We start from the raw sequence: 26,307 nt of genomic DNA, 5'->3' as shown, positions 1-26,307 counted from the left end.
CTCAACCTCGTAGTTGATAGTGTATTCGTGAACACATGTGATGAACCGTAACTGAGGAGCAGACTGGACAGGTACTTGAGACTAGCTGACTTGGGAACTTATGGGGATGCGCGAGGACTCGACCAGTCTACCTAGAAGTTTAGATCATATAGTTTATTAATCACTTTATTTAATTCCGCTGCGAGTTGTAATAAATTTTATATTGTGTTTTTTTAGTTTGATTAATTTGTAATAAACATGTAATCGCTAAATTGTATCTAAAGTACTTTGGTTTGTTGTACTTTGTTATTTACTACCTCGGGAAACCGAGATGGTAACGCTCTTATTTATTTGGGAGGCTTAGCTAAAGGCTCCTGAATAAATTGGGGTGTTATAAATCTACATACCTAATTGGGGAAAAAAAGAGTGCACCAACAATTTTGATTAGATTTTTGATAAGCAACCTTACTCCTCTTGCTATAATGGAAATAAAATGCAAACAATGCCTTAGCTTGTCTTGGAGATATATGTTGATCGAGATGTACGCTATATGGCAAGGATATTTTTTGTTAATTGTATAAATTAGATTTTCTATTGTATATATTAGCCAATCAATTATAGAAGTAAACATATGTCATACAACATAAACAGGATAACAAAACTAGTTTAATATGTTATATGTCTTTTATCTCCCTTGTAATTCCCATGTATGTGTGGAGATATTGCAAGGAGAAGAAAACACATGAAAAAAGAACATATACATGCACAACAACTACAAGAACACATCAATACTACATATATATACACATATATATATATACATATATATATAAAAATAGGATCATGTGCGAACTGAAAATTCGATGCAAACTTACGAACTATTTTTTCAGCCTTTAAATCAAATTAGAATACGATATCAAAGGCTTATATTAAACCCCTTTATCACCTCTCCTCTTCATTAAACCCAATCTCCCGACACTTAACAGCTCCCACCTACCACCACCACCACCTGTCGTTACCGCCGGCCACAACCTCCACCTCCGATCACCGTATATCTGCCATTGTCGACCTGCTTATCACACCACAACCATAATTAAAGTGACTTTTAGCTGAAATGGGATTTATCTGGCTCAAAATATTACAAAAATGTCAGTAATTCGGTAAGCTCTTTTTAATTCTTCTTCATTTTTCATCATAGATCTATGATTTAGATCACAACATTTTTTAAAACTAAGATATATGGAGGTTGTGGAGGCTCGTGACCGAGCAACAAGTGGTGCGATTGATGTTTGACGGAGTTTTAGACCGTGGTGGAAAGAGGATGGAATTGGGGCGGTGGTTTCGTGGTAGTCGTGGGACGATGTTGGCTAAAGGGTGGTGGTTGTGGAACGATTTCGATTTTTCCCCACATCTCAATCTCCACCACCGTCATTTGTTCTCTAGTCGGCGTCGTCTTGAGTCGTCGGTGATGTCGCTGGTGTAGATAAGGTTTGGTGTTTGCTATGGTCTGCTTAGGGTCACCCTTTTTGGTTTTGGATAAGGTTAATTCGGATCGGGTACTGTCCATACTGAAGAAGCATTACCATGAGGCCATAAACAAGTTGAGGTCAAAAGAATATATCTGCAAAAGAACAGGAACATTCAGACTTGATTAAACATTTGACAGTTGATGATTGTAGTAATTGTTTGACTGAGTTACACTTTCATCAAAAGCATGTGATAGCTTAGTTTGTGCAATGTTTGAACTACGTAGATTTATCGATTGTCATAGCTGTTAATTGATAAATTCGATTTAAGTGTAGTTGTATTTATGTTATACCATAGGTGAAATTTTAAAAAGTTGCTGAAGTTTCGATAACTGCCATTAACCGTTTAAGACGATAATTCAAGTTAGCCAATCCTATTACGGAGCTAGAGCTTTGTTTGGTGTTGAGTTCTCGTTGAGCTTTGTTGGGGTTTTTGGTACAAATAATATAAAATGCAAAGACTCACAATATTTTGTTATGGACTTAACCACAACCCAACCTTGTATTATTATTCTTAAACCTTAACAATAATACAATCTCAATCTTCCAACACTTAGCTACTCGCTAAGATTTCAATCTATGCTTAACTCGGGATATTAAGCACACACTCTACTTTCCAACAATGACTAAGACCCTTATCTATATAAGTTCCTAAGTCCTAACTTATCTAGCTACATAAAGAGTCTTTATTCCATTCAAAAGCTAACTCCTAATATTTACTACTAATGACTTCTAACATCTAAAGTGTAAATACTAGTTACATATAACATATATAACTCTAAACAAATAAAGACTCATATGTTACTAGCTCATCAATAATGTTGGGGTTACAATTCCCAACAAACCTCCCCTTAAGCCCAACATTACTTTGGACTTGTCAATCATCGAGCGGAGCGACCGAACCTTTACTTGGAAGCACCTCCCCTTCACTTGAGAGTACCTCCCCTTGAACTAACCCATCTTCAACACATCTTCCATCAAATGTGAATAAGTTAGTTTTACCTTTTCTACCTTTGAGAATCACCTTACCCTTTTTAGTGACCTCCAAAACACCATTCTTAACATGAATGGTACAACCCAATCCATCTAATCTACCCAATGAGATTAAATTTCTACTAATGTTTGGTATATATCTAACATCACCAAACCTTCTAACTTGGCCATCATGAAGTCTTACCTTGACCTCACCAATCCCTTCAATCTTTGCCTTATCACCATTTGGCAAAGTAACCATCTTTCCTTCACATTCTTCATAAGAAGAGAACCACTCTCTTCTTCCACATATGTGATAGGAAGTTCCCGAATCTAATACCCAACTCTCACTAGGTTTCTTTTCACCATGAACCATTAAGAGTTCACCATCATCAACTTCTGCCATAGCTGCAACCCCACTAGCACGAGTCTTTTTCAACTCTTTCAAATCTTCTTTTGCTTTAGGACATACAATTTGTATATGGCCTAACTCATCGCAGTAGAAGCACTTGATATTAGGATTGTGTTTTTTCCAACCGCCCTTCTTCTTGCCACGATATTCACCCACAAAAGCTCCTCCATCACTTGAAGAGCCACCACTTCCTTGCTTCATCAACTTTTCAGACTCAAGCAAAACTACAACGGTCTCATCTAAGGCCAATGTTGTCTTCCCCACAAGTAAACTAGTAATAACCGTGTTATACTTTTTGGGAAGAGATGCCAACAACATTATTGCCTTGTCTTCTTCTTTGAATGTTTCATCCAAACTCGCCAATTGGGTGATCAAGCCATTGAACTTGTTTAGATGATCCCTCAAATCTCCGTCATCTACCATCTCGAGCTCAAAAAGATCTTTCTTCAAAAATAGTTTGTTAGCCAAGGACTTCGCATTATAAATGCTACATAACTTGGTCCACAACTCCTTTGGATTTGTCTCCTCTAACACACTATACTTGATTTCTGGTGCAAGGGCTAAACGAATTGTACTAACCGCGCGCAACTTCATGTCCTCCCATTTGAGAACTTCAACATCATCGGGCTTCTTATCTTCAAGAGTCACATACAACCCCTGTTGTATGAGAACATCCTTTATCATGCTTTGCCATAACGAGAAATTGTTCTTGCCATTGAACAACTCCATCTCAAACTTTGTACCAAAACTTTTCTCCATCGAGCCGTAGCTCTGATACCACTTGTTGGGGTTTTTGGTACAAATAATATAAAATGCAAAGACTCACAATATTTTGTTATGGACTTAACCACAACCCAACCTTGTATTATTATTCTTAAACCTTAACAATAATACAATCTCAATCTTCCAACACTTAGCTACTCGCTAAGATTTCAATCTATGCTTAACTCGGGATATTAAGCACACACTCTACTTTCCAACAATGACTAAGACCCTTATTTATATAAGTTCCTAAGTCCTAACTTATCTAGCTACATAAAGAGTCTTTATTCCATTCAAAAGCTAACTCCTAATATTTACTACTAATGACTTCTAACATCTAAAGTGTAAATACTAGTTACATATAACATATATAACTCTAAACAAATAAAGACTCATATGTTACTAGCTCATCAATAATGTTGGGGTTACAATTCCCAACAGTTTGGTGTTGAGTTCTCGTTGTAGTCAAGTTTCGAACTGATGTGTATTGATGTACTAGGGCTTTGTTTACCGTATGATTAACTTGATTTAATATACACTTTCATCAGAAGAAACTTCCGAGACTTGTCTATTATCATAACTGGTAATTGCACAACAAACAAAGGAAAAGGGGGGGTGTACCATCATGTGAGAGAGGTTGTGTTCTTTAAGTTTCAAACATGCCAACCGCATTGCTGACACTTGAGATCCTCTTGGCTCCTGTAAAGCACTTGAAAAGAATATGGGAAATCATGAAAATTGGGAAGAAGTGTATATAACATTTACATCGTCTTATTTTTTACGAACCAGAAATTTACCTAGTCGTACAATTGATTTGGAGTGTAACATGCGTACTACAGCTTTTAAGCCATATTTATGTTAAAAGACCACTTCAGGAGTGTTATTGTACGAGACTATCATTAAACAAGGGAAATATGAGGGTTGTTTTCAAATGTCACCAAAACAATTGAAAAGGGTTCACCCTACCTTGTTAGATACATACTTTTAGCTCGTTAGATATACTTTTTTAAGCTCCTCCGTCCTAGATACATACCTTTAACTTGCTAGATACACTCCTTTAAGTTACTAGATACATGTCTTTAGCTAGTAAGATACACTTTTTTAAGTTGTTAAATACAAACCTTTAGCTAGCTAGATACACTCCTATAAATTACTAGATACAAATCATTAGCATGCTAGATACACTCTTCACTTCCTCATGGCTAGTAGCTAGATATACGTATCGAACAATTTAAAGGAGTGTATCTAACAAGTTAAATGTCTGTATCTAGAAACTTAAAGTAGTGTATCTAACTGACTAAAGATATGTATCTAGCAACTTAATGAGATTAAATGAGGGCGACGGGTGACATTGGGTTCATTAAAGTGGGTGATGGCCTCAAGTTGAAGGTTGAGGGTGTAGGGATTGTGAACTTGAACGTTCACATTACCACCATAAGAATCTAACGATACATGTCCTCCTATTATGATCTCATTCTCTCTCGGAAAGGGTTCACCACTTGTAACACCCCCCGCGCACCAGGATGCCTTACCAAGGACCATTCCAGTGTATGAAGGTGTCACCATCTCGGTTTCCCGAGGGAGTAGATCAAATAGGATAATAAAAGAACAATTATAAAGCATTAATGTATCTTTTACAACTTAACTCGGTATACATCCCTCTATAAAGATAAGAACTACTACACTTGTGATACAACACTTCTAGACCGGTAGCGTGATGACTCGATCCCTCCAATCCTCGCAACCACTAGCAACAGTACTTGCTAAGCCAAATGCTCACCATCCCTGAATGGATCACCGCAGATACCACGAAACAACACGGGGTCAGTACCGACTAATCAAATGTCTGATCATCCTCTAACCCAGTCTCCCGACCTCACACAGTAACCAACTACACACCGAAGTGTGTAGCCCTGCCAGATTACCCATCGCAACAGGTAATCCTCGCCGCCAGTGGGTGACCGCATCCGATCCCACCTAGTCCAGCTCATCACCGAGCGACTAACAATCCCTGTCCCTTAATGTGCACATCCCTTCCCGTGACGGGTTCCACGGAGGGCGAACTAGGGTGTGAAGCCACTCCCGCAAGTGACTCCACCACAATCATACACAGCATCACAGCTGTCACAACACCACAACCGTCACAACATCACCATACCTCACCGTCACCATGTTGCCCAGACACCGATGATCAGCAGATAACAAAAGTTATGAAACAATAACACTCACAATCAATTAACAGTACTGAGTAGGAAATCCCTACCTCAACACAAGCCATGAAAGACATCCATATACAGCCAAGCAGGACTCCAATACGCATCCTACAACGATAACCACTTCCTATTACACAACTAACCTCAATGAACTACCCAAAAGAGACAAAAGGTAGAAACTTACCTAACAACGCGCCTCGACGGTGACATAGACGACAACCACGCACGCCATCCTTCCTAAGCGAATCCCGTCCTTCCCATGGTGGAGGTTTAGGCTATATACATTAGAGTGTGAAGAGATGGGGTGATAGGAGAGGGAGGTAAGCTAGGGTTAGAGAAAGAGAAACTATCGAAGAAATGGAAAATGAAATGAATCTCGTGAACTTGCGTTTTATATTAACGCGTCGATAGCAGCCATACTCGGTCGAGTACTGGAGTACTCGGCCGAGTAGGCTCTACTCGGTCGAGTATAGGTGATACTCGGCGGAGTAATCTCTGCTAGGTCGAGTAAGCAATCCTATAAAGCTCATGTTATAAGCCTGATCCCTCACCCATTCATCCCTATTGTGTGTCTTGGTCAACCGGGTCGGTCAACAGAGTCCTTGAATATCCTGGGTATTACAGTCTTCCCCTCTTAAAAGAACTTCGTCCCCGAAGTTCAGCCCACACGCCACTCCCCTCAGAGTTACGCATTGTGATACCATCCACCTACCTAAAGGCGTACGAACTCAAACCATTCTGACACTACCGCCACACCACATTACTCAAACCACGAACATACTACCACAGCTATTACGTACACAACATACAGGAAAATAATCCTTTCATCGACTCACAGCGAAATATGTTCTTATCCTCTACCACATGTTTTTCGTATACCATCTTGGTAAAGGCAGCACAATGACCAGTAACCATACATGACCACAAAAGTACACGTCCCACACACCCCTAGTGAGTTGTTCAATACACGTTCCTATCCCTTAAAATATTTAAAATGTCACACAGATACAACTTCAAAGAAACGTAAATGTAACTTCAATAACATGAAACACGAATGCAATACCGAATACTATCATACATAACATACATGTGATATATAACATACATGTGATACATAACATACATGTGATTTCAAGTATTACAGGCATAATTTCGTTATTTGTTTCCGCGACATTACTCTTCCCCTCTTAAAGGAACTTCGTCCCCGAAGTTCACCACTAATTACCTTCCGTACCCACAATAAACGCATCCATCCTACTGTGACATTACTCACAACTGTAATTAACTTTAAAGCATGATACAAAACTTAACCTACGACATTACCCAAATGTGATCCAGAGTAACAAAAGCGTCGGCAATTAAGTATTTTATGTACATTTAAAGTTGATGTCATCAAATGATAGCAGCTTTATTCATTAGCTTGTTGTTTTAGTCATATACCGACCACCAGTTTCTCTCATCCAGTTGGACTTGTTATAATTGTAACCAAACATTAACACTACAAAAGATTGCATTAAATAACCGAACATTTACACATATAAGACTCGTGACAACCCACACTTTCCGTTAACATTCACTATCGTATATAGACTCATGCGGCACCTTGAACAAGTTAAGTTCCTTTTATTTCAACTATAGCAATATGACTTATCCAAGCGCATACATACCTGTAACATGTTCGTAGCCTATTTTTAGAGAATGGATTACGCTAAGCGACCCTATAAGACACCCACACACTCCGTCATACAATTATTCACATAACTCTTACAGTTCGTAATCATCAAACGTCATGGTCCCTGCAACAGTAATACTCGGCCGAGTATGAATGTCTACTCGGTCGAGTAAGCTCTACTCGGTCGAGTATGTTTGTATACTCGGCCGAGTAAGCTCTACTCGGTCGAGTTGCGACAGGCAGAGAGCTTTAGACGCAAATCACATAACGCATTCACAAATTAGGCTGCAACCAAACTCTTTACAACGACACCAAACATAACCAAATCCGATACGTCTCCACACGATAAGCTAAAATAAGTAACGGCCTTATGGTCGGGTACAGTCATCCAACAATAAGTAATAAATCCAGAAATAAACATCCAACGCAAAAGAAATAAATCCAACACAATAGAAACTAATCCAAGCAATATAACAACAAAAGATCAAAAACCAGGACCCTCCTACATGTTATCGTCACCACCTGCACCAGAAGTACCTGCACCTGAACTACCCGCTCCTGGAAAGCCTGCTGCTGCTGAGTAATCCCCTCCTAACTGGCTGCTGTAGTTGGCTCCCCATGGTCCCGCGAGGCAGCCAAACTCTGTCTCATCCGGTGGCCTCCAGTAACCCGAATCAACTCCGTAGCTGTGGAAGACTCCCGTGTCCACTCCCGGTCATCTCCACCAGACAGGTTGTGCTAGTTGTGTCCCTATGCCCTGGTTATGGGCCATCTTATACATGTTGCGGAGCACCAAAGTAGTGAAGATCCGCTCAGCCAGGTCACTCGGCTGCATCCGGGGGTCATGCACTGTGGGGTAGGGTGAGTACTGGTAAGGGTAGAAGTCAAGGGCGGAGTAGGAGGGCTCAGGTACGACCGGGTCTGTCCTGGACTGCCTAACCCTACGGCGCTCTCGAGGTGGGGGAGGTGCCTACTGCTGTCCCTCAGGCACGGTGACCGGCTCAGGTAGATAAAAAAGAATGGTAGGATCAATCAGATAGGTCTAGGGCCCAGGCCTAGGTATAGCACAGGGTTCCCACTCAGCCAAATGGTCAACAACAGGGAGATGGGCAGGTTCAGGAAGTACCATCCACATAGATCCCCTCACCCTCCAGGCATAAGACCCCTCATCCAACTTCCTCAACCACCTATTCTGACGCCAATACTGGGCGTCCATGGTAGGAACAATCTCCACATACTCATCCCCCTCAAGAGGTGGGGCCTCAAAATCAGCCAGTCGCTGAGCTAGGCGGGTCACTATGGCCCCGCAAGCGCAGTGTCGGGTCTCGATCGTGCCATACGCTCCAGACTAGAGCACACTATCCCTGGAGCACTATAATAAACCGGCTTCCTACGGTGCAAGTTAAGGTAAGACATAAGTAACATGACCTCATGAGAATTAAGCTTACTCACATCATCTCTCGCATACAACAAACAAGTCATCATCCTCAGGAACATACGAAGGGAAACATGCTGCACATCATTAATCAGCATAGCATTGGCACTAGGGGCAGGTCGGCCAGTCAAGAAAGGAAGGTAAAGAGGAGCACCACTGTTCTTAGCAACATCACTCAGGTATTGTAACAACCCGGATTATAAAACAAAGCGAAAACTTATATAAAATAAATATCAGAGTACGATACTGATAAAAGGGTCAAGGTGGCGGAAACACCTGACCAATCCGGTTCGCTACTAAATCCAAAACTACTAATACATTATTCAAAGATTCTTAAAACTTAAAAGCAAACTCCTATTTTATTATTAAGCTCTCTTCGCACATTCCCCAAGCAAGCATTAACCAAACAGCAACAAGCGTTCAACCTGAACAACCTGAGAAGGGGGTCGACAATTCAGTCGGGAGTAAATAGATGCTCTCCCAGTCATGTTTACAACAATTGAATATAATCAACAATCATTAACAAATAAAATGTAAAACCAGTAAACATGCGAGATCATCTATACTCATGAAAGACCCAACAAAGCTTACCATGACTTAATCAATCTTAACGGATGCAATCATGCAAACCTAGACCATATGCCACCACTAGACCATGAACACTTACAAGACCAGTAGTGACAAACGACCCACAACATCCTAAGGCACAAAGCTAGCATTAAAGCATAGCAAACATGGTGACACACAATCCACAAAGAAAAAGGCACAAAGCTAGCAACAAAGCATAGCGAATAGAGCGAACGCCCGTTAGAGCGTATAACCACTGCCTCTAACTTGCCAGAGCGTATAATTACTGCCTCTAGCTGACAGAGCGTATAACCATTGCCTCCATCAGTGCGGAGCGTATAACCACTGCCTCCACGGTACTATATATAGCGTATAACCACTGCCTATATGTCTAAGACCTGGCCAGACTCTCGGTAAACCGAACGACACTCGGGACCCGGCGTATAACCACCGCCTCGGCCACCCCGAACATAGACCAAACAAATCCCGCATCAACGGGTAGCGTTGGTTCATTCCGATAGTATATAACTGATACTACCGTCATCTATTCAAACTAGCTAACAAATCAATGCACAGTATAACTGACTGTACTAACATGCGTGAACAACATCACAACTCAACTCCTAGGATAGTATAACTGACCATCCTACTTATCATATAAACAAGAGTAACCAAAGATATATTCAAACACAAGGACATAACACGTTGAACACAATACAACATATGAAACAAGTATAAGCAAACAATGTTATAGTAACTTCAGCTATAACTTTAGCATTAACTATTCAATATTATAGTAATCCTAACCATAACATGAACTCTGGATGCGAGGTAATAGTAACCTCGACTATAACTTCAACATATACGACTTGAAGTTATACTTACCTCAACTATAACCTTGATACGAACCCCAAAGTTATACTAGTTCCAACCATAACCATGAGCCATAAATCTCAGGGTACGTTAGTTCCAGCTATAACCTTGACTCGTACTTTCAATGTTAAAGTAGCTTCGGCTATAACCTTGAATCATATTTCCGACGTTATACCTGTTTCAGCCATAACTCGAGTAACTACCCAAAGTTGCACTAATTTCAGTTATAACACTTGAATCATCATCAAGGTTACACTAGCTTTAGCTATAACTCTGGAGAGAACCCTTGGCCGCCTATCATGCCGCCACTAGGGTTTATTCGTAAATCCTAATTGTGCTCATGACACCCATAATAAACACATAACCAACATACGATATATAATTAATACATTAAAACATATACAAACATGCGAAAACATAATTAACATGATAATAAACAATCTAACACGTACCAATCATACAAGACAATCATTAAATCATATTAATTATATCAATTGGCATAAACACAATTGAAAGAAAATACCTAGTTACCTTTTTAGCAATTAATGATGCAAATTAATGAAAACCTCCAAGAAAGACACGACCATCAAATCTTTGTCTCCAACACGTGCAAACGTCCCCAAAAGCTGACATTATAGAATACCCGAATCCAAATCCATAAAAGCACCATAAAAGACCTTTATTCTTCTTTACCCAATAAAAATAAAAGACCTTAAAGGTAGGTCAAAAGGTCCATACAAATAATTCCCAATAAAATATTTGGAGATGAATATGAAGTAGAGGTAAGAGCAAGGATTGTGAAAATATAATTTGTGTATGAGTTTGGAAGAAGGAAAGATATTCAACAATGGAGTCAAAGTCAAAGGGAGAAAAGAAGAACAAAAGAGAGAAATAGAGGAGGGATGCCGTGCGGCACTTCACGGGAAACCAAAAAGAGCAGCTTGCCTGCTAGGTTATGTTTCACGCGTGAAAGAAAAAGGATTGACCTAGTTGCTTGCTAGGTTAATTCTATTTATAAGGAATTAACTAATGGGCTTTGGGTCCATTAGCTTATACAATGGATTATCTGATTACAAATCGGATTGAAGCATATTAAAACGTAAGGAGAGCTTATATAAGAAAATTAATTATTATATTAAAATAGTAAAATCGTGCACGGACATTTTAACTCAATCAAAAGTAGATTAAAACGAGAAATAATAAAATATAGAACGAAGACGATAAATATAATATTTCTCAAAATACATTATTAAATTCCGAAATAATTAATTTAATAAAATACTTTTATAATAAAATATTATTATAGAATACGGGGTGTTACAGGTATCCCGTCCCCTCCTCCTCCAAACCCCGATGGCCTGCAAACTCATCCAAAGTCAGCTCACGATCCTCATTCATGAGGCGGAAGGAGACGGTCTTCTCCTTCTTATCATACTCATACGAGCTCAGGAATTCTAAGGTCAGATGGGGGTAGGACTTCTTCCTCAAGTGATATAACCCCTCCATTCCCAAAATCTCAAACATATGAATTATATCTCCCCTAATCCCCAAGGTCTCTAAAATCTCGGGGTTCACACACCGAGTAGGTCGGAAAGGACGTTTCATCAAGGCTACAAAGGCCTTGCGCTGCTTAAAATCAGAGAAAACTACCGATGGATATGCCTCCACCGGTGGAACCACGGGTCCACCGCTTGACTGACCCGTCTCAAGTTGGACGTTAGGATGGGTCCTCTTGTTGGGTAGACCTCTTATTTTCACCATGATGCAAAAGACAAGTCTTTAACAAAGATTCCAGGCACACCAAAACTTTACAAAAGATGGACTGTTTTTTACTTGTATGAAAATTTTGAGACGAACTTTTAAGGCAATTTTCTCAGCAAATCACTAAGTATTTTACTCAAACACCACTACTTTACTCAAAAACACCTTTTTCCAACATCAAGAGGCTTAAGACAGTATGATAATCAAACAAAGGACAAGGTATATCGATTTTAGCAAACCCTAGAACTCAAAATCCAACTTAATTCAAGATATTGCTCAAATAACGGTATAATCGAGGTTTATATAAAACTAGTTTGAAAGCCCGTATTTCGTACGGGTTAATGACCTTGATTATTTAAAACTAAGTTTTAGAACTTTATCGAATAGGTGTTTCGAAGTTCAAATCCGGGTGTCACATAATTCTATAAAAAATGAAATATCCTAATCTCTTATGGTATCCTGATACGCACTTGATTCTAAGCATCAAGTAGCCTCTAAAGCTTTGTTATCTCGAATTCTAGCAAAAATTATTAAATACTAATCATCATAAGTGTAAACCAATCGGGGCGCTTTGATAGCCCTTATGATTAATATAAAGATAGGTGTTTCGAAGTTTCAAATTCGGGTGTCACATAATTCTAAAAAAAATGAAATATCCTTATTCCTTATGGTCTCTTGATACGTACTTGTTTCTAAGCATTAAGTAGCCTCTAAATCTTTGTTATCTCGAATTCTAGCAAAAATTATTAAGTACTAATCATCATAAGTGTAAGCCAATGGAGGCGCTTTGATAACTATTATGATTAATACAAAGACAGGTGTGAAATTAATGAATAGTTTACATTTGCTATATTTTGGTAGGGAGAATAAAGCAAATGTAAACTATTGACTGTGACGGAGGGAGTATATATTTTGTTTGAACCATATACTTACCCTTCAAATATGGACAATTTACTTACACATGTCATTCTTATAAGTTAGTCATTTCAAATTTTTTTGTTCAATTAATAAGACCGTCTTACATAATAATAATAATAATAATTAATCTTTTAATTACTGATACATAGTGTTCATTTTTATGTTCTTTCTTTCACAATTCACTTGTAATGTATACTCCTATGATCATTTTATTGATATCATTCCACCGTAAAGGCGTAAAAGATAAATTCGTCTTTGTTTTTGGCCAGTATAAGCAAACATACAATTTAGTGACAACAAAATTATAATTTGTTAAATTTTAATTTTAACCGTTAATAATAGAAACTCTTAAGAGCTCTCTTTCACAATAGTTAAGTGACTCAAAAGATTTTGGGTTGATTCTCAAGTTTCAAGGATGACTTCTATTTATAATCATAAGATCACACTACCTTATGCATGCTAATCTTTAAATGTGGGATAAATTTACTATTTATACGTAGTATATTCACAACACCTCAATTATTTTTCAATGTGGGACAAATAACATACTAATAAATACACCATCTTTTTCACACCTAACTCAACATCCAACCCGAATCCCGAAATACGGACAATTGCTACTCATTATATCTAATAGTAGTTATATTTAATATTTAAGAGCAAATACTAACAAACTAATCTTATCTAGAGTCTAAAGTTTTTCGCACATATATAGGAAACATTTGTGCAATTTTATCTTATTGCTAACAAACTAATCTTATCTAAAGTCCAAAGTTTTTCTTACTTATAAAATTAACATTTTTTCTTATAAATAGAATTTAGTTTTTAAGGGTTGGACTCTCTAGATGAAAAATATGTTAAAACTTGAAAAATTAACATTATGTAACTTTACTTTTAAAGTCTCTTATATAATAAGAATATTATTGATGTATGTTCGTTATTTAAAAATTTAGTTTAAAAATTAAAAAATAAATAACTTATTGCTAAACTACTAAATTTGAGTAGAAAAGGAGATGATCGATGTAACAATATATAATTATATGATTGTGAAATCACCAAAATCAAAAGTATAATACAAATAAATTTCACTATTGTGGAGGTAATAATATAAACTCTTATAAGAGCTATCTAAGACAATATTGAAGAGATCCAAAAGATTTTGGGTTGATATTTAAGTTCCAAGGATGACTCATATTTATAATCATAGGATCACCCCACATTATGTTAATCTTTCGATGTGAGACGATTATACTATTTATAATAATAGAATCAACACACCTTATGTTAATCTTTCGATGTGGGACAATTCTATTATTTATAATAGGATGACCACACCTTATAGTAATTTTCCGATGTGGGAACAATTCTACTATTTATACGTAGTATGTTCAGCACATCTTATTATTTTACAATGTGTGACATATAATATACTAAGAATTACATCATCTTTTTCGCACCTAGTTCGACATCCAACTCGATTTAATGATGTTTTGTTCTTTGGATTTTCCCCCTTAACTGATGTATGAACTCTTTTTGTAAGTCTTTTAATTTAAGTACATATTTAAACAAAAAACAAAATTGAAGACGGATAATTCCGTCTTATATAAAAATTTGTGGATAATAAAATACAAATAAATTTGGTATTAAAACTATATAGGTGGTTATGGTCTATGGATTTTTTAGGAAAATGTTTTTGTAGCATTTTATTATGAGTGTGTTGGCAGTTCCTAGGGCTAATATGGTAGCTGAACCTTGAGATTTTTGCTATACTTGGATTTCTCATTCTCATTATAATGATATGAAATTCATACTCTAATAATTTCATTTTTTTATCCCAAATCTAATTATATAATTTTTTTACGATAGTTTTTTATCAAATGAAATGTAAAATGTTTTTATATAAAAATTATAAACATGACTTGGATATATAATATAGGAAATATATATTATAATAATTAAAAAATATCCACTTTATTTTTTATATCATATTGTGGAGATATGATACAAACTTTTAAGAGCTCTTTAAGACAATACTTAAGAGACTCAAAAGATTTGGGTTAATACCTAAGTTTCAAGGATGCCTCCTATTTATAATCATAAGATTATACTTTGTTAATCTTTCGATGTGGGACAATTCTATTATTTATATGTAGTATATTCTCCATACCTACATTATTTTTCAATGTGGGACATATAATGTATTAAGAACTAAGAGGTACACTATCTTTAGTATGCAAATGATATAAAATTTATACTCTAATGATAGCATTTTTTATCATGAATCTAATTATATTATTTTCACAATTTTTTTAACAATACTTTGTTGTCAAATGAAATGGAAAAGTTTTTATATAAAAATTGAAAATATCACTTGAATATAATTTAGGAAATATATATATTATAGTAATTAAAAGATTTTGCTCTTTAATTTTTACATCAAAAATTATTATTTATGATACTTTCCTAAATTGATTTTTGATGATGTGGACGCTCTAGAATCGCTCGAAAAAAGCCTCTTTTATAAATATATATAGATTAGATCCAAAGTATGACATGAATAAGACTCAATTTCAGTTACCCATAAAGAAATTTCGAGAAAATAATAAAATCATACCATAACCTTGAAAACAAAGGAAGAAATTGGGTTAAAACCTTACCTTAAACTGATTTGGGGCAAGTAAGAACAAGTTGAACACCAAGAATTTACCCAAAAAGCTTGAGGAAGGAGGAATATGGAGTTTTAGAGCGAAGGAGATGTGAAGATGGGAGGCAGAAATAAGAAAAAATGGGACGAAAATAGGGTTTTTGTATAACCCGTGTAAGTCCCGCTACAACAATATTCGGTCGAGTATTAGGCATACTCGGCCGAGTGTCGAATACTCGGTCGAGTATTCCTATTACTCGGTCGAGTTTGCAAGAACAGTAGCGATTTTAATTGTCACCAAAATGGACACTCGGTCGAGCACCTTCATACTCGGCCGAGTATCGTCTACTCGGTCGAGTACAAATTCCTACTCGGTCGAGTGTTCAAGAAGGAAGACGGAATTGAACTTTTCTTTGTTCCTGCAAAACAAATAGCATAGTTCGGAGTTCCGTGCAATTGGCTCGTCACTGTTAGAGCTTATCCTACCACATAAACACACATCAACGCGAATTTTGTACATCCATTACCAATTCGATCATCATTTCTACCTTCATCCCTCACTTTGCTATGAAACGATTACATTACACCTTTAAGCATACTTAGCAATTAATTACTGTACCCGCAAGGTTTAGCCCCTATACTACATCATCACAGATTCCGCTAGTCACAAGGTACACATCATAACCACATTTACAAGACAGCAATCAACACACAACGCAGTCTTTGTCAAACAAATCGATTGACTTACCTCTGGTCGCACATTGCAACAATCCCATCACCCGCTCTAAACTTTTCCACACACCTTAGCACACATTATCATAAACATAGATGTACACAACAGCCATCACTAAGCAATCAACGACTCTTACTAGCTACCCTTTTTCCCGTGTCTGGCTTAAGTTCGATGGGGCCATGATTTTGAAATGAGGGCATCTACTCACCCAAAATCTAGCATCGGCTGGGGCTCCCAACGCACATACACCAGGTTCATTTTAATTGACACCCTACATTCATTAGATTCATTGGTTCAGGTTCCAAAATCGTCGGCTCTGATACCAATTTCACTACAACAAATCCCTTGCATTTTTGACGCTTATAAAGCCAACTCTCGACGCAAAAAAGCGTCGATAATTATATTCTCGACGCTTCGTAAAAGCGTCAAAATTTTTGCCGTCAGTATTTTTTGACGCTTTTTAGCGTCACCAATATTGACGCATTTAAGTGTCATTCTATGGCATAATCACGACGCCAAAATTATATATTCATGACGCTTTTAAGCGTCATTTGTTAATTTTCTGTATAACAAAATTGTATGCATCAATTTTGTTTTACTCATACATCACGATATATATTTAATCAAAGTCCTTGCACTATTGTCGACCAGGGTCGTCGTATAATATTGTAACAAAACCTCATAATTAATAACCAAGAAAATTAGAAAAAACTCATATAATAATTAATTAGTACGTAGCTAGTTACTACAATTATTATATTACTCAACCTTGCCAAAATAAAAAGTGTTGAGTAAACTTAATCCAAAATACATATTAAAACTCAAGTTATCAAATGGTACTAGAACAAAAAATCTCTTGATAAAATAATTCGACGCGATAGTTGTAGTAGCAGATAACATTCCATCTCATTATTCCGGCGCGACTTGACCATCCGAAGAATCTGAATGAGCTAATGAAGTGGATGTCAACTTGTTTACCTATTAAATTATTGAGGACTAGGACCGCTAGTACTAATAATAACCTAGATTCGCTCAGTTTTATGCACAAAAAGGAAACAAACATTTGAATTGATTACTTGTTCATTTTAGCCATACTTAAAAAAAATACACTGAACTGCATATGACACCTTATAATATAAATCAAAAAAATTTACAAAGAATTATTCAGAGTAAACCTACAAATACTGGCCTGCCCCCAACCCAAATACCTTGTATCAGACAACAATCAAACCCAAACCGAATAAAATCAAGAATCCTTAAATCAAAATTGATCCGATAGAGATGAAGATAGCCTGAACTATGTTGGACCTGATATTGACCAAATCTCAAACGACCTGACTTGACACAACCCGAGCCAAAAATGATTCGTTTGAGATTGATTAATAAAATTACCCAAAATTGAACTAAGCTGACCCAAAACCGAACTAATTTGATACTAACCAAATCTCAAACTATGACTCATTTACTTAAAAATGACAAGCATTTTAATAGACACAACCTGAACTAGCCTGACCCAAAACTGTATAGCATATCAGAATTAACCTAATAGTGGACTTACCCAACCTGTACCCAAACCAAAAAAAACTGTCTCAGGTAGAAGTTAAATAAAGAGCTATCAATGTGAGACAGCTTTAGTTGTGGGAATATTCTGAAGTACAGATGCTCAATGTTTATCAGGCAAGTTTGTATGGCTGCAGTAGTTGGTATTTCTTATGGTATTTGGAGATGTAGAAACTTATGCAGGCTGGAAGGTTATGTAATTCATCCTAGCAAGCTGGTGGCACAAGTACAGCAGGACTGCAGGAGGCGTGTGTCTGGCATGTTTTCTGGGTGTATGAATAGAACAGACAAGGATTGGTGCAGGAATGCAGGCCTACTTTAAATTACTAGTGTTATTATTTCCCCTAGTTTACCCATTATGATCAGTTGTATACGTGATGAAAACTGGTGATGTATTGGTTGTATCTGGATATTTGAGCTTAATACTACTTACATTTCACCAAAAAAAAAAAAAATGGGAGACAGCTTGAGACTATTTGAGAGTACAGCATTCAAGTTTTCAAACATAGACTAACTAAAGCCTTTTTCACATTTGCTAACTTTTTGTCTTAAACATGTGCACAAAATGGTTGCAGCCTTATTGAAAACTACTTAATTCCAATCCATCATCCATCAACAATAACACATTCAACCAGTAGTTGTTGTAATTGATGAAGTAGTACTCTCGTGTTAAAGCAACAAATTTATGCACTTCCTAACTATTATATTGCGTAAATCCATAATACATTTGAGAATCAACTTCAACAAGTACAACCCGAATTCAAGCAAGTAACAGTATGCAGTTATGCACTTCCTATAAATTGCCATATCGTTGGCAGTCAGCTTTCCCAAATTCCCATTCCGACTAAATCACAATTAGTCCATTAACACAACTACTGCTACAACAACAAAGCTTTAATCCCAAAATTATTTGCGGCCAACTAACATGAATCATCATTCGAACTACATGATCCCCTACCATATAATTACCTTACAGTAAACAGCATACACCACCAGCCCAAGAACAACATTAACAGCATAATCCTTCTATAAATACAAATAAATAAGTCAAATAACCCGAATTCATCAGATAGTACTTGATATCAAATTATACCAAAATCTAATTCAACACCGTATATGACAGTAATAACATATGTAGTACTTTGTTGTTCAACGAAACTAAATAAATTAATGATGAAGAATAAACAAACCTTTGTCTTAATTTGTAACTGGAGATGAATGAATCCCAATTGAATCGATTATTGCTATGAATGAATTTCAATTGAATCGACTCCTGCTATGAATGAATCCCCAATTTTTGTTTTGATGAGCGAGTAATTAAATGATTAATGAGTTGTTGAATCGATTAGATTGAGCAGTGACGATGGTTTGTCGATTTCATGGAAAAAAATGGGAGATGCAGTTGATTAAATTAGCTAGGGTTTTTTTAATGGGAATGGAACCTCAGAGAACTGATAGAGAAGAAGAGCGCGAGCGGTGGGATGGAATTGTTATTTGGACTGATTTTTAATTTTTTAATTTTTTAATAACATTGAAATTGCGCTCAAATTTATTGTCTAATGTATAACTGTATAATAAAGTGGTTTTTGAAGCAATGACGTCATAAGGCGTCATAAAGTGAAGGAAGGTGAATTATGTGGTTGACGCTTTGTTAAAGTGTCAATGGTAAAGCATCAAAAATGCAAGGGATTTGTTGTAGTGTTTGTAACACCCCCGCACACCAGGATGCCTTACCAAGGACCATTCCAGTGTATGAAGGTGTCACCATCTCGGTTTCCCGAGGGAGTAGATCAAATAGGACAATAAAAGAACAATTATAAAGCATTAATGTATCTTGTACAACTTAACTCGGTATACATCCCTCTATAAAGATAAGAACTACTACACTTGTGATACAACACTTCTAGACCGGTAGAGTGATGACTTGATCCCTTCAATCCTAGCAGCCACTAGCAACAGTACCTGCTAAGCCAACTGCTCACCATCCCCAAATGGATCACCGCAGATACCACGAAACAACACGGGGTCAGTACCGACTAATCAAATGTAAAACAAGTAAACAATGTAACCAGCTAATCATCCTCTAACCCAGTCTCCCGACCTCACACAGTAACCAACTACACACCGAAGTGTGTAGCCCTGCCAGATTACCCATCGTAACAGGTAATCCTCGCCGCCAGTGGGTGACCGCAGCCGATCCCACCTAGTCCAGCTCATCACCGAGCGACTAACAATCCATGTCCCTTAATGTGCACATCCCCTCCCGTGACGGGTTCCACGGAGGGCGAATTAGGGTGTGAAGCCACTCCCGCAAGTGACTCCACCACAATCATACACAGCATCACAGCTGTCACAACACCACAACCGTCACAACATCACCACACCTCACCGTCACCATGTCGCCCAGACACCGATGATCAGCAGATAACAAAAGTTATGAAACAATAACACTCACAGTCAATTAACAGTACTGAGTAGAAAATCCCTACCTCGTCACAAGCCATGAAAGACATCCATATACAGCCAAGCAGGACTCCAATACGCATCCTACAACGATAACCGCTTCCTATTACACAACTAACCTCAATGAACTACCTAAAAGAGACACAGGGCAGAAACTTACCTAACAACGCGCCTGGACGGTGACATAGACGACAACGACGCACGCCATCCTTCCTAAGCGAATCCCGTCCTTCCCATGGTGGAGGTTTAGGCTATATACATTAGAGTGTGAAGAGATGGGGTGATAGGAGAGGGAGGTAGGCTAGGGTTAGAGAAAGAGAAACTGTCGAAGAAATGGAAAATGAAATGAATCTCGCGAACTTGCGTTTTATATTAACGCGTCGACAGCAGCCATACTCGGTCGAGTACTGGAGTACTCGGCCGAGTAGGCTCTACTCGGCCGAGTAGGCTCTACTCGGTCGAGTATAGGTGATACTCGGCCGAGTAGCCTCTGCTAGGTCGAGTAAGCAATCCTATAAAGCTCATGTTATAAGCCTGATCCCTCACCCATTCATCCCTATTGTGTGTCTTGGTCAACCGGGTCGGTCAACAGAGTCCTTGAATATCCTGGGTATTACACCACTTCACCATATCGTTTTAGGGTTTAGATTTTGTTTCCACCCCCGTTTCGATAATAAAGGAAAGCGTTAAGGGTAGGGGCCACCTAATCCAACCCAAAACCTTTTTCCGTCCTACTTTAAGATAGATACACTCCTTTAAGTTGCTAGATACACTCCTTTAAGTTACTAGATACATTTCTTTGAGTTGTTAGATATACTTCTTTAAATTACTAGAGACATACTTTTAGATAGCTAGATACACTCCTTTAAGTTACTAGATATATACCTTTAAACGGCTAGATACACGTCTTTAAATTACTAGATACTTACCTTTAGTCAGATAGATACACTCCTTTAAATTACTAGTTACATACCTTTAAGGTGCTAGATACACTCCTTTAAGTTATTAGATATATAACCTTTAAGTTGTTAAAGACACTTCTTTCAATTAGTAGATACATAATTTTATCTTGCTAGATACACGACTTTATATTACTAGATATTCAAGAGGAATTTCAAAAGCCAACTATTATTATCCCCTTTAAAACCCAAACTTCCAATCTATTCTGCCCTTTCTCTTCATTCTTCTTCGATCATCCTCCACTTTTCTATTTTCTATTTTCTTTATTGATTACTTAATTAATTCATTCTTTGGAGTATTTAATTTTATTTGTATTTCTTGAATGACTGTTATACGAAATCTTCAACTTCAAGTTGATCTTTTTATTGTCACTTAAAAAGGGTTTTGTTTTCTATGGCATGTTTGTGCAAAATTTGCAATTGCAGTAAAAACAGTAGTAAATATATTGGTTGGGAGCAGAAAAATTTCGTTTTCTCTTTTTTTTTTTTTTGTTAAAGATTATACGGTTCAAGTATTTGGGGTTTGAGCATCAGATGGGGCACAAACTTATCAGATTCTTCGGATTGATTCTCGTCCTCTTCTTGTTCTTTACTTCTCAAATTGGTAATTTTATAGACACTATTAATGGCTGAGTTTTTTTTTTTAATTCTACAGTTTCAAGAATAGGCGTAGATGTCAAGGTAAACAGATAGATTAAGCACTTGTTTATCCCGGACATAAACATGATCAACAACAAAATTCAATCATTTCTGATGTTCTTGAAACTATTACACTAAACTTATAAATGATGCAAAATAAGTCCTTTTAGCCTCTTATAACTTGCCGTCTCAATACAAAATACAAACTCCATTGATCCAGCTTCATGCATCAAATTCTGTTCCCGCCTCAATTGAACAAACCAGCAGCAGCATCGCCTCCATTCCGATCGCATCCCTCAATTTCTTCTTTTTTTCTGACCTTAAAATTGATGTCGAACGAGGTTCTAGCGTGGCTTCAGAAAATAGACTGTGTGCCGGAGGAAACCATCATCTCATTCATGATGAAGAGATCGGAATCTATTGCAGATTCTGCTCATATGTGGGGCTTGAGAGTAAACATGTCACCCCTGATTTTGTAAGTACCCTTTTCAAGAATCGCTGCAAGTTAACATGTTTCGGAAAAAAATCTTTTCAGGACACGAGTGGTGTCAACTGTAGGGATTTTTTGTCGCCTGCAAGAAAATGTCTCTCGTTTCAAAAGCTTGAAGATTTGTAATCAAATTTGATATGAAAATTGATAGAGTCAAAAAGTGTCGAGTCACTAGGGCCTTCTTAGGCCAATTATGTCTTAATTAAGGGTCATTTTGTCGGAATAAAGAGTTAATCTTCCCGTCCCAATGATTGTCATAACTAATGCCTCTTGATTCATGTGTGGAGCTTGGTATGAGGAGAGAACCCGGAATCCCGAGCACGAACCTCTAGCCACCCTTGTAGACAAGCAATCACGCGGAGACGACCTTACATAAACCATTCGAGCCGACATTCCTTGATAGGAAGCATGAAGGCTAAGTAGTGGAGAACTCGTGTTGAGGAAGTGAAGAAATAATTCGCATTCGAGCTTTTTGCGATCGCCACCCCACAAATAGATCACATCATGATCTTGCCAACCATCCGGCGATCCTCACACGATCTGCCATTCAAATTTCTGTCATTGTCTTTGTACTCGTGAATTTTGTTTAGCCCGTTGGCTTAAATGAAAGCCCAAATTTTCGTAATACCCTAGAATTTCATGCAGCCCTATAAATACTCCTCTTGTTTGAAGACCTAGTTATCATCTAATTATTGAATAATCTCTAGAAACTTGTAGTAGGAAGAACACTTTATTTTGGGTGAAAGTTGTAATCTTTTAGCTTGGAATGTTAATCTTTCTTCAATTCTTGGGTTTTTCTAAGAAGATGGAAGGCTAATCTTCCCTTTGCTTGATGTAATTTGATCAAAGTATCCAACTTTGGTGATTGTAAGACTCTTAAACCTCTCTTAATTTATCTAATGCTCTTTTCTTGTGCTTAATTTCTTTTGTTGAGTAATTGAATGTTTGGGTTGGCCATCCTTGCATGCTATTCACTTAACTAGTGCAAATCCTAAGGAAATTGTCAAATTGAGTTGGATTGTTGAAGCAAGTTTGTTGTTTGTTGGATTGGTTTAAAGGATTCTTACAACAAATAGAAAAGTCCATGTCTTTTGCTCATTTGTATGGTTTAATCTTATGAGGAATTGATCCTAGCTTCATCTTTTGGTAAATTCTTAATGCTCATGCTTAGTCTCCTTTCATGGTTTAATGATTTGTTGCTTAAGCTTGAAGGGTATGTGTAGATGGTTTAATTTACATGTATCAACATCTTGAGGTGATAGTATTGGGTAGATAATTGTGAGAGAGTAAAAAGAGTCAAGCTTTACCATTGTTGGGTTACTAAGAGAGAATTACATCAAGTATTCCCCTTAATATTGAATCTTGCATACTATTTGTTTGTGCATTTGCCTCAATAGGAAGATCTTCAATCTTTACTCATTTTCCCATGTTTGTTTCTCAAAACCAATCCCTTTCCATCTATGTTTCCCACTAGTTGATCTTTGTGAATAACCATTGTTTGTGATTATTGCCTTTTGTTAAGTTTACATTGTCATTAGGATCTTGATTAGTAATAGAGATCCACTTAGTAGTCAATAGTTTACAATTCAAGTATTTAGCTTAAAAGACCTTCTCTTGGGACCGACCCTTACTTGCACTATATTACTTTATCATTTAGAGTAGTCTAGAGTATAGTTTGGCTTATAAATTGTTAATTTGGTAGCTTAATTCTAGCATTTTACGACACCTAGTTTATTGTTACCAAATTTTGGCGCCGTTGCCGGGGAAGGGCAACATAGCTAAAGGCTTGATTGTTAAATTGCATGTTAGTTATTCCTCTTTTCTTTGTTTTGATAAGTAAGTGGAAGTTCTAACTTGTGTGTGTAGTGCGAAGGTTTATGTTTAGTTCTCCACAACACGGTGAATCAACCCCCGTGGAAGAGGACGCTTTTGGAGCATATTCGTGGTTATTTACTAACCCTTGGTACCAAAGAGCACAAAGAGAACATAGAGTAGAAGAAGAACCTTTAGAAGCACCTTTAGAAGAACCTATTGAAGTAAATCCGATTGAAGTAGAGTATCCCCCTATGGCGAATGACACGAGAACCATTCGGGAGATACGAGCAAGGAATTATGATGAGCAACCCTTGTGTATCACCTATCCTCCTCTTGGAGCCAATGCAAATTTCGAACTCAAAGGCTTCTTTATCCATAACTTGCCTAAGTTCCATGGCCATGCGGGGAATGACCCAAACCGCCTGATGCGTGTCTATTATATGATGTTTTGCACCTCATTTTACACGCATTTCAGAGCTCAATTGAGTAGTTTATGCTACTATTTCCCTTGTTTCGTGCATTTCTTCCTTTTCTTGCGATTTTGTAGGAATATGAAGATTTCAGCGGGAAATAAGCCGAATCCGTCCCTAAGTACTTAGCATTGCATTTGACATGGAGTATTGACTCGAGGAATGAGCTTGGTGCGCGTTTTAAGGCCTAAAGATAGCAAAAGCAAGGGTGCGTACGAGTTTAAGAAGCAAAGAAGCACTTCTCGACATTGCAGGCTGCTTCAGATGGCTATATCTCGAGTTCTAGAGCATATAATCAATTGATTCAAATTGGAGGTGAAAGCTTATCCTCTTAGCTTTCCAACGCCGCGTAGAACGCCTAATTTGACCAAGTAACGAAGAAATGGCAGCTGTTTTAAGATCGGTGCGCGCTGCAGGAATCGTCAGAATGCAATTCTGTACAGCACCCTTGGTCGATCGACTGATGACCTTGGTCGATCGACCGAGCACGATTATCGAAAGCTACTGTACAGCGGAGGTTGGTCGATCGACTGACCTATGTGGTCTATCGACTGCTATTTTAATCTGACGCACATTAAAGACGAGATTAGAAGCCCAATTGTAATTAGGTTTTCGAGTAGGGTTTTACGTGACTCTCTTATTTAAACGTAACCCCTGCCTACCTTTTGATTATCATTCATTAGTTTAGTTTAGCTTTCGACAATAAAATTTACTTTTCGCATTAAGCTTTGGTTCTTTCCTCTTGATTCTTAAATACGGTATTCTTCTGTTTTCTTTGTTAAATTTCATTACTTTAATTCTTCCGTATTTTAGAATTGCTAGATAGGATCCCAAAGCCTATTTATCGTTTATGTTAATTATTTATTTAATTAATTCAAGTATGAATTCGATCGCTTTATTAGTTAAGTTTATTGTTGTTATTGTCAATATCATGAGTAGCTAAATCATCATTGCTAAGATGTAGGGGATCTATGGCGTAGATGGCAATAAAACAGGACTCGCATTAGGGCTTGGTCGATCGACTGGCTTCTCTGGTCGACCGACTGAGCCGGTTAGTCGATCGACTGGGGTAGCCGGTCGATCGACTGACTTCGTGTTTGATTAGCATTGTTTGATTCGTTAAGTGCAATATTTAGCAATGAGACCGAGAGGAGACTTGTTAGATGCTTAGTTTTGACCGACCCATAGATCGAGAGATAGGGAAGGGCATTAATTAACGAATTAAGACGACTAAATTGCTGAGATCGAGAGATAATGTAATTTAGGCTTTAAGAATCACTTTTCAGGGCGAGAGCTAGTATTAGTGAGACTTAGGGACTGGTAGCATAGGCCGAAAGGAGCTACTAGTTAACTTGGACCGAAAGGACTTGTTTTACCCATCCTACACGACTGTATTTCGGACTTACCTAGGATTATGTGCCATCGCAGCTATAGTGAACCGACC

Source organism: Silene latifolia, chromosome X (assembly GCF_048544455.1).
Source record: "Silene latifolia isolate original U9 population chromosome X, ASM4854445v1, whole genome shotgun sequence".
Taxonomy (NCBI): Eukaryota; Viridiplantae; Streptophyta; class Magnoliopsida; order Caryophyllales; family Caryophyllaceae; genus Silene; species Silene latifolia.
This window is presented reverse-complemented; position numbering follows the sequence as displayed.